Source organism: Suncus etruscus, chromosome 7, assembly GCF_024139225.1.
Source record: "Suncus etruscus isolate mSunEtr1 chromosome 7, mSunEtr1.pri.cur, whole genome shotgun sequence".
Lineage (NCBI taxonomy): Eukaryota > Metazoa > Chordata > Mammalia > Eulipotyphla > Soricidae > Suncus > Suncus etruscus.
In genome coordinates this window covers 74,124,531-74,132,576 of record NC_064854.1, presented here as the reverse complement: position 1 = coordinate 74,132,576, position 8,046 = coordinate 74,124,531, and the positions used below count along the sequence as shown (strand labels likewise).

At 33.6% G+C, this 8,046-nt stretch overlaps 1 non-coding gene across 1 annotated transcript; it reads left to right on the top strand.

Annotated features, from left to right (window-relative positions):
- The first annotated feature begins 381 nt into the window (after nucleotides 1-381).
- LOC126014700 (small nucleolar RNA SNORA51) lies at nucleotides 382-514 on the top strand. Its single transcript, XR_007497701.1, has one exon. It is a non-coding gene; the product is annotated as a small nucleolar RNA SNORA51 (small nucleolar RNA).
- The last annotated feature ends 7,532 nt before the right edge of the window (nucleotides 515-8,046 follow it).

Genomic DNA, 8,046 nt, shown 5'->3' with positions numbered 1-8,046 from the left:
ATGCTGAGTGAAATAAGTCAGAGGGAGATAGATAAACACAGAATGGTCTCACTCATCTACGGATTTTGAGAAAAAATGAAAAACATTTGTGTAATGATTCTCAGAGACAAAATAGAGGAGGACTGGAGGTTCCAGCTCCATGACATGACATGAACTCATCACAGGGATTGTTTAGTGCAGTCAGTCACAGAAATAATTACACTGAGTACTGTCAAAACAAAATGTGACTGAATGAGGGAAGTAGAGAGCCTATCTAGAGTGCAGGCTAGAGTGGGGTTGGGAGTTAGGACTCTTGGGATACTGGTGATGGGAATGTTGCCCTGGTGAAGGTTTTTTTATATATATATAAAAATTTTCAAAAAAAAAGAAAAGAAAAGATAAGGCCTCCCAATGCTTACCATAGGCTGTGTTCTTTACACTGACTGTATAGAAAGAGGAGGTACAGTAAATGCTCCCCATATACACCTCAAACCAGGCCCAATGCCTGGTCTGTATTATGACTGGGGAGACAAAAAATAAAATAAAATAAAATAAGCAAATATATATTTAACACTAAATATTATATTTAATTAAAATAAAATGGCTAAGCCAGAGTATAATATTTATAATGTAATAAGGTTCCATCTAAGCTCTAAAGCCATATCTGATAATTCATTCAAACAATTATTGAAGTAAGTATTGTTGGAAAATGTATAATCCATGTTGAGCTAAGCCTGAAAATAATTTTTTAGATAAATGAAATTGTTATTTAGATTTATTATATGATAAAGATAAATAATTTAAAATGGATATAAGTTAAATTACACTTCATAAATCAAAAAGGTATTTCATTTTTATTTCTTTAAAATTTATAATCAAAGGTAGACATTTTTTAAAATATCAGAAAATTTTTAAAGCTCTTGGAATGTCTTCTACATTTTGTAAAACACTTAAATTATTCCATTTTTTCATAGCTCATTAAATTTTTATTAGAGCAGTAATAATATTAAATATGACAATGAATTTCTACTCGTTTTTTATTCATTGTGCTCTATCTAGTAAAAATATAGTCACACTTTTAAAGTAATTTTTGTCATATAGAATCACATTATAGTTTTCACTATGGTTTATGTGTACACATAGAAATATGATTAAGTTTGATAATTAATATTTCAAATTAATATTGCTTGCTATATGTGAATTAGTATAGAATATAAAATATTTTGTTTGAGAAATAGTTGTGCCATATTTTTACTTATCTGCTAATTATGGTGCAAGGTTCTAGAACAAGTTTTCTACTGTAAAATAACATATTGTTACTTTTCTTATTTCTTTGATTTTTAAGCAATAAACAACGATGTAGGAATAGTGTTCATGGTTTGGTCCTGAGTAATAATTCTAGTTAAAGTCATTCAGAAAAAGTATTGATATGACGTTAAATATCTACTGTGAAAGAATATTTAAGAAATGTAGGAACATGAAGATAAAGGGAGTTTGTTTGATCATCATTTAATTTTTAGCCAGAAAAAAATGAAAATATTAAAAATTCTGAAAGTGTGGCTATATTTCATATAAAATAATAAAAAGGAACAAAATATGAAACACCTTATAAAATACCTGACATATACTTCCAAAACTCTGTTCAATAGCCGGCTAGTGTTAACTTTAATTATATATATATGTTTCCACCTATTAAGTTAACAATTGATATTAAAGAGCTGGAAGATTTTTTTTAAGTTGGAATTCCAAGTAGCGATCAGAGATTTGATGTTGTTCCCTAGGACTTTATGAAACATTGGGAATATTAGGACCATGATGTGTTGGGATGGGAGGTTAGTCTGGTGATTAGGCTGAAGTCCTCCTCATTCTGGGAATGTTTAAGCAATGTTTTTCAGCATCCTACTAAGTTTTAGAATAGAAAAAGTACTGAGAATAAATAGAAATTTCAATGAGTTGTTAACTGAAAAATCCTAAATTCAGCTTGAGAGAATTTGGTGAGTTGGGAATAAAATGGATAAAAAATAACATCTTGCTAAATAAATGGAAATGAAAATTTAATTAAAATTTAATATATTTTAAAATTTTACCCTAGTAACTTTCACAAATAAATGATAACACCTATTTTTAAATAGACTTTTTTGTATTGTTTGGAGGTCACACCAACCTCTCCTCAAGGTTTCTAATTATTCTGTTTTCAGGGACTACTCCTGACTTGCTCAGGGTATGAGATGGAGTTCCAGGGAAAGAATCAAGTTAGCTGCATCAATATTTTGTGAAAAGTATCCAATTCTGCTTAACAAATATTTAAAATTTTAATATGTATCATTTTTATATATTTTAAAACATTTGATATTTATTGACTGCTTATTGGTTGATTGAAAGTATTAAATACACCATTTTGTTAAAAATTTAAGAAAAAAAGTGGATAGTACCAGGGGCAAAGCAGTCTCATGTACACTGAGTGGTAATTAAAAAAAAATTATCAGAACTAAATATCCAACACAAAGTCAAAGACAATAGCATCAAGAGACCCAAACTGAAACAAGCTAGGCACAAAAGGTACCTGTTATTGTAAAGGTGCAGAGGGCTAAGGGTGGAGGACTGAGATTCATGCTGGGAACAGTGGCGGAGGAAATTACCTAATTCACTGTCACTGTGTACCTTAAATATAACTGTGAAAGATTTGTAATTTACATTTGTCTCCATAAAAATCACTTTCAAAAATCAGATTAATATAAATACCAAGTCTCTAACAATTTAACTGTATATCTAAACAATTGTTTAAGAATATTGACAAAACAACAAAGGAGAGAAATCTTGGCGACTGCCATCATTATTCTTACTTTGGGATGCACTCCAAAGAAGGGACACAGCCCCATACCACAGGTGACAAAGGAGAGGGAGACACAAAGGCAAAACAATCTAAACCACCAAATGCAAGGAAATATGGGTAAACTGAGGAAGACACTAGCAGCCAGGAATAGAGAGAGAATTCCTAGCAAGTTTTCAAGAACAACAAAAAGCACAAGTCCAATAGATGAGAACATAAAAGTGGCAATGAGAGCCATGGCAATAGAAATCAAGGAATCAATAGCCAGTGATTTCAGGACAAAGGACCCAGGATGGCACACTTTTAAAAAGATGTTTATTTCACCACTTGCTTGGATTTATTTTTGTTTTTGTAACACAAAATAAATGTTTTCATCTAATTTCAAAAAAAAAAAAAAAAAGAAATTCATAGATGAACAAATCAATCAACTCAAAGAAGAACTTTTGCAGAAGATGAGAGAATCTATGCAAACGGAATTAAAGGCAATAGAAAACGTCTTAGCAAGCCATAATAGCAGAATTACATACACATTTAGAGAATTGCATAGAAGAACTTGAAGAAAAATTACAAAACAAAAATGACAAAGAGGCCAATAAGGAAATAAGAGGTAAAGCATTGGATGAAAATATTAGGTATTTAGTGAACAAAGATAAAAATCTATAGATTGTAGGAATACAGGAAGATGAAGAAATAAGGAAAGGGGAAGAACAAGTGGTGAGGAAAATAATAACAAAAAACTTTCCAACCCTCTGGAAAGAAGCTCCAGTGCTATCAAAGAGGCAAAGCGAGTCCCTAATAAAATAGACCCTAATAAACAAACAACAAGACATATAGTAATCCAAATTTAAAAAAAAGAAAAAAAAAGAAAGATTAATCCTTAAAGCAATAAGGAAGAAAATAAACCTCCATTACAAAGGAAGAAACATAAGAATCAAACCAGATCTCCCATTTAAAACAATTCAAGCACGAAGGCAGTGAAATAACATAGTTAAAATACTGAATGGAAGTAACTTGTAATCTAGACTCCACTACCAGACAAAACTCTGATTCATATGGGAAGGAGGACTACAAACATTCTCAGACAAAAAGAGAACTCACACTATTCACACTAACCAAACTGAATCTAAGTGAACTACTCAGAGATAAATGACACAACCCAAGTGCCCGATTGTAACAAAACCACCCTACACAATACAATTGCACAACAAGACCTCAGAGATAGTTACACAACCCTAATGCCCAATTGTAACAACAACCACTCTACAAAATACAATTGCACAACAAGACCTCTGTCAATAATCTCCTTAAATATCAATGGACTAAATTCCCCTTGAAAAGACACATAGTAGAAAATTAGATTAGAAAACAAAAACCGACTTCTGCTGCCTGCAAGAAGCACAAATAAAGGTACATGATAAAGAAAGGCTTAGGATAAAAGGATAAATTTTAATTATTTAAGGCAATAGAAAACAAAAAAAAGCGGAGAAAGCTATTCTTATATCAGACCATATTGCATTCAACCTCAAGAAAGTGATAAGAAACAATGAGGGTCACTACTTATTAATCAGGGAAAAATAGATTAAGAAGTATTAACTCCAGTCAAAATTATGCACCAAATGAAGAGTCAGCAAAACATGTAAAGTATTTGCTCACAAACTTGGAGAAACATATGGATGTAAATGTGATAGTAGTAGGAAACTTCAACACACCATTATCACCACTGAGCAGATCTATTAGGCAGAACACTAACAAAGAAATAAGAGCCCTAAATGAGAAGCTAGAAGAACTATGACGAATAGACTTATATAGAGCCTTCCATCCCGAGAAAGCAGAATACACATTCTTCTCAAGTGCACCTGGAACCTTCTCTAGAATAGACCATGACTTAGGCCAGTGGTTGGCAAGCTGCGGCTCATGAGCCACATGCGGCTCTTTATACTTTTTAATGTGGCTCTTCTGTGTGCCAGGAGTCAGGACTCTGCTCCTAGCCTCTGTCAGTGCACGCCCTGTGTGCATCCCCTGTGGCCAGCTCCACACAGCTCCAGTCGGGTCATGTGGTATGGTTGGGCGTGACTTTCTGTCACTTTCTGCCACAGAGTTGAGGCAGCATCCTCTCTCTGCTGCCCTCAATAAAAACGTATTGAAACTAAAAACAGTGTACTATCCTATATATTTTCTGTTTTAAAAATGTGGCTCTCCTGTTCAATAAGGAATTTTGGTGAAAGAGTCCCTCAGTTTAATGCTTATATTTGAACCAGGTCACGGGGATTGTTGGACTTGTTCTTGCGGCCCCCTTATGCGCAGATAATGCCAGGTGGCATTATTCTTTGTTTGCATGGGCACATTAAAATGGAAAATACTATACATACAAATAAGTTCTTATATTATTATATAAGACATAGAATAAGATAGGAACACACAAATCTTGTGGTGTAATTGAACCTTACACCCTGAACATTGACATGATGACCTGGCACAGACCTTAGAAGTTTGGTCATTCTCCATTCACCCCTGAACCAGGGAAGCCATCTATGAAACATCCAAAGTTGTCTATCATATCACCTGAAAGCAATCCTCTACCAGGGAAGACCCTACTGCTGCTCTGACATCAATTTACTCAAAAGAGTCTTCCCTTAACACTGAGAAGATTTAAACAACAATAACCACCTGCATACTGGACAGGGCTTTCTGCATTGCCCTTTAATTGTGAGTTGAAATTAGACACCACTCTGTACCATCCTGACTTCAATGTATGATATACAGATTCCAGAATCTTCAATGCAGAAACATGATACAAACAACAGAGACTGTGTGAAAAATAAAACTGTATGGGCACTACAGACAATGACCTGGATTGGACAAACTAGTTTTCCTGGAGCTTAGAATTGGTCTTATGTCAGAAAACCTCAGGGGTAGGGTCTCCTTGTATTTAGGCCAAAGTTTTTTCTTTCCATGTCCCCCATATTTTGGTGGGCCCATGCAAACAATAATCACCACTCTAACATTGCTTTTACAGTGCTCCTCTGACCCTAAACCTTTAAGAAACCACTAGTAAAAATATCTGGAACTGCAAAAAGTGGTTTACATTAGTGTTAACATATATGCTTTTAGTTACACTGGCATTCTGGGGGAGATAAGGGATATATGCTTGGGAATGAGGGTGGGGGAGGACAATACTGGTGGTGGAAAGCCCCTCATTTATTGTCACTGTGTATCTTAAATATCTCTGTGTAAGATTTGTAATTCACTTTGGCCACAATAAAAATTTAAAAAAAATGTGGCTCACAAAATAATTTTCAATTGTGGTTTTGGCGAGATTTGGCTCAGTTGAAAAAAAAAGGTTGCCCACCACTGCTTTAGGCAATAAACTAAATTGCATAAAGTCATAAATATAAGGATCATTATAATCACCATATTAGATCACTATGCAACAGAGATAAAAAATGACTGTAAAAAGAAGCTGTGGAGAAAATCCAACACCTGGAGATTAAACAACATGCTGCTCAACAACAGCTGGATCAAAAAGGAAATCAAGAAAAAATAAAAAGATTACTTGGGACAAATGATAATGAGGAGAGAAGCTTTCAAAATCTGTGGGATACAACAAAAGCAGTAATGATTGGAAAACATATAGTAATACAGGTTCATGTCAGGATAGAGGAGAACAACAAAATCTACAATTTAAAGGGACAACTTAAAGATCTGGAAAAGCAGCAGCAAAGAAACTGAAACACAGCTAGAAGAGAAGAAATAATAAAAATCCCGAGAAGTAATAAACTATATAGAAACTAAGAAAACAATGCAAAAAAATCAATAAGACCAGGAGTTGATTTTTCAAAAGAATAAATAAGACAATCCACTAGCAAGGCTGCTATACTCACAAAAATGATAAAAAAGAAAGAAAGAAAAGAAAAAAATCCACCAAAATAAATAAGATTACAAATGAAAGAGAAGAGATTATGATTACAACAGAATTTCAAGAAATCCAAGATGTCATGGGAACTTATTATGAACAACTGTACTCAGAGTATAGAGCCCAGAAGAAATGAACAGGTTTCTGGGAAAATATCATCTTCAGAGACTGGATAAGGAGAATGTAGAAAGACTAAACAGGCCAATCACATCTAAGGAAAATTGAATCAGTAATTAAGAACCTCCAAAGAACAAAATTCTAGGTTTAGATGCTTTTACAGGTGAATTCTATCCAACATTATGAAAAGAATTACTACCATTGATCCTCAGGCTCCTCCAAAACATTCAAAAGACAGGAATCCTTCCTAATTCCTTTTATGAAGCTAATATCAAACACATTCTGAAAGACAGCAAAAACACTGACAAGAAAGTAAACTACAGTCCAGTTCACTAATTAATATAGATGCAAAAATCCTCAACAAAATTTTAGCAAACTAAATCCAACAATACAGCAAAAATTATACACAATGACCAAGTGGGTTTCATCCCAGGGATGCAAGGATAATTCAATGTACACAAATTAATGAACATCATACACCACATCAACAAGAAAAACAAAAATCACATAATTATATCAATATGCCCAGAAGGCATTTGACAAAATCCAACACTCATTCATGATGAAAACACTCAACAAAATAGGGCTGGAAGGAACCTTCCTCAAGGTAGTTACAGCTATCTATAAAAAGCCCACAGAAAATTTATTTTTAATGGAAAAAATCTGAAAGCATTTCCACTAAGGTCAGGAACTAGGCAAGGCTGACCACTTTCACCACTCTTATTCAACATATTTTTAGAATTTCTAGCAATATCAATCTGACAAGAGAAGGAAATCAAAGGAATCCAAATAGGGAAAGAGTAAGATAAACTATCTTTTTGCAGATGTTATGATGATATACATTGAAAACCCTAAAGAGTCCACAGTAAAACTCCTAGAAACAATTAACCAATACAGTAAAGTGGCAGGCTACAAAGTCAATACACAAAAGTCAGTAGCATTCCTCTATATACATAGTGAAGTAGATGAGAGAGCAATCAAGAAGTCAATTCCATATAAATAATACATATACAAACAAGTTCTTATCTAATAGAAATGGGAACACAAATTTGGTAATGCAGTTAGGCCTTATACCCTGAACATTGGCATAATGATTTGTCTTAGGCCTCAGAAGAATAGGCATATGCCCATACACCTCTGAACAATGGATACCATCTTTGGAAACAACCACAATTGTCTATAACATTATTAGGATGCAAACCTCTCT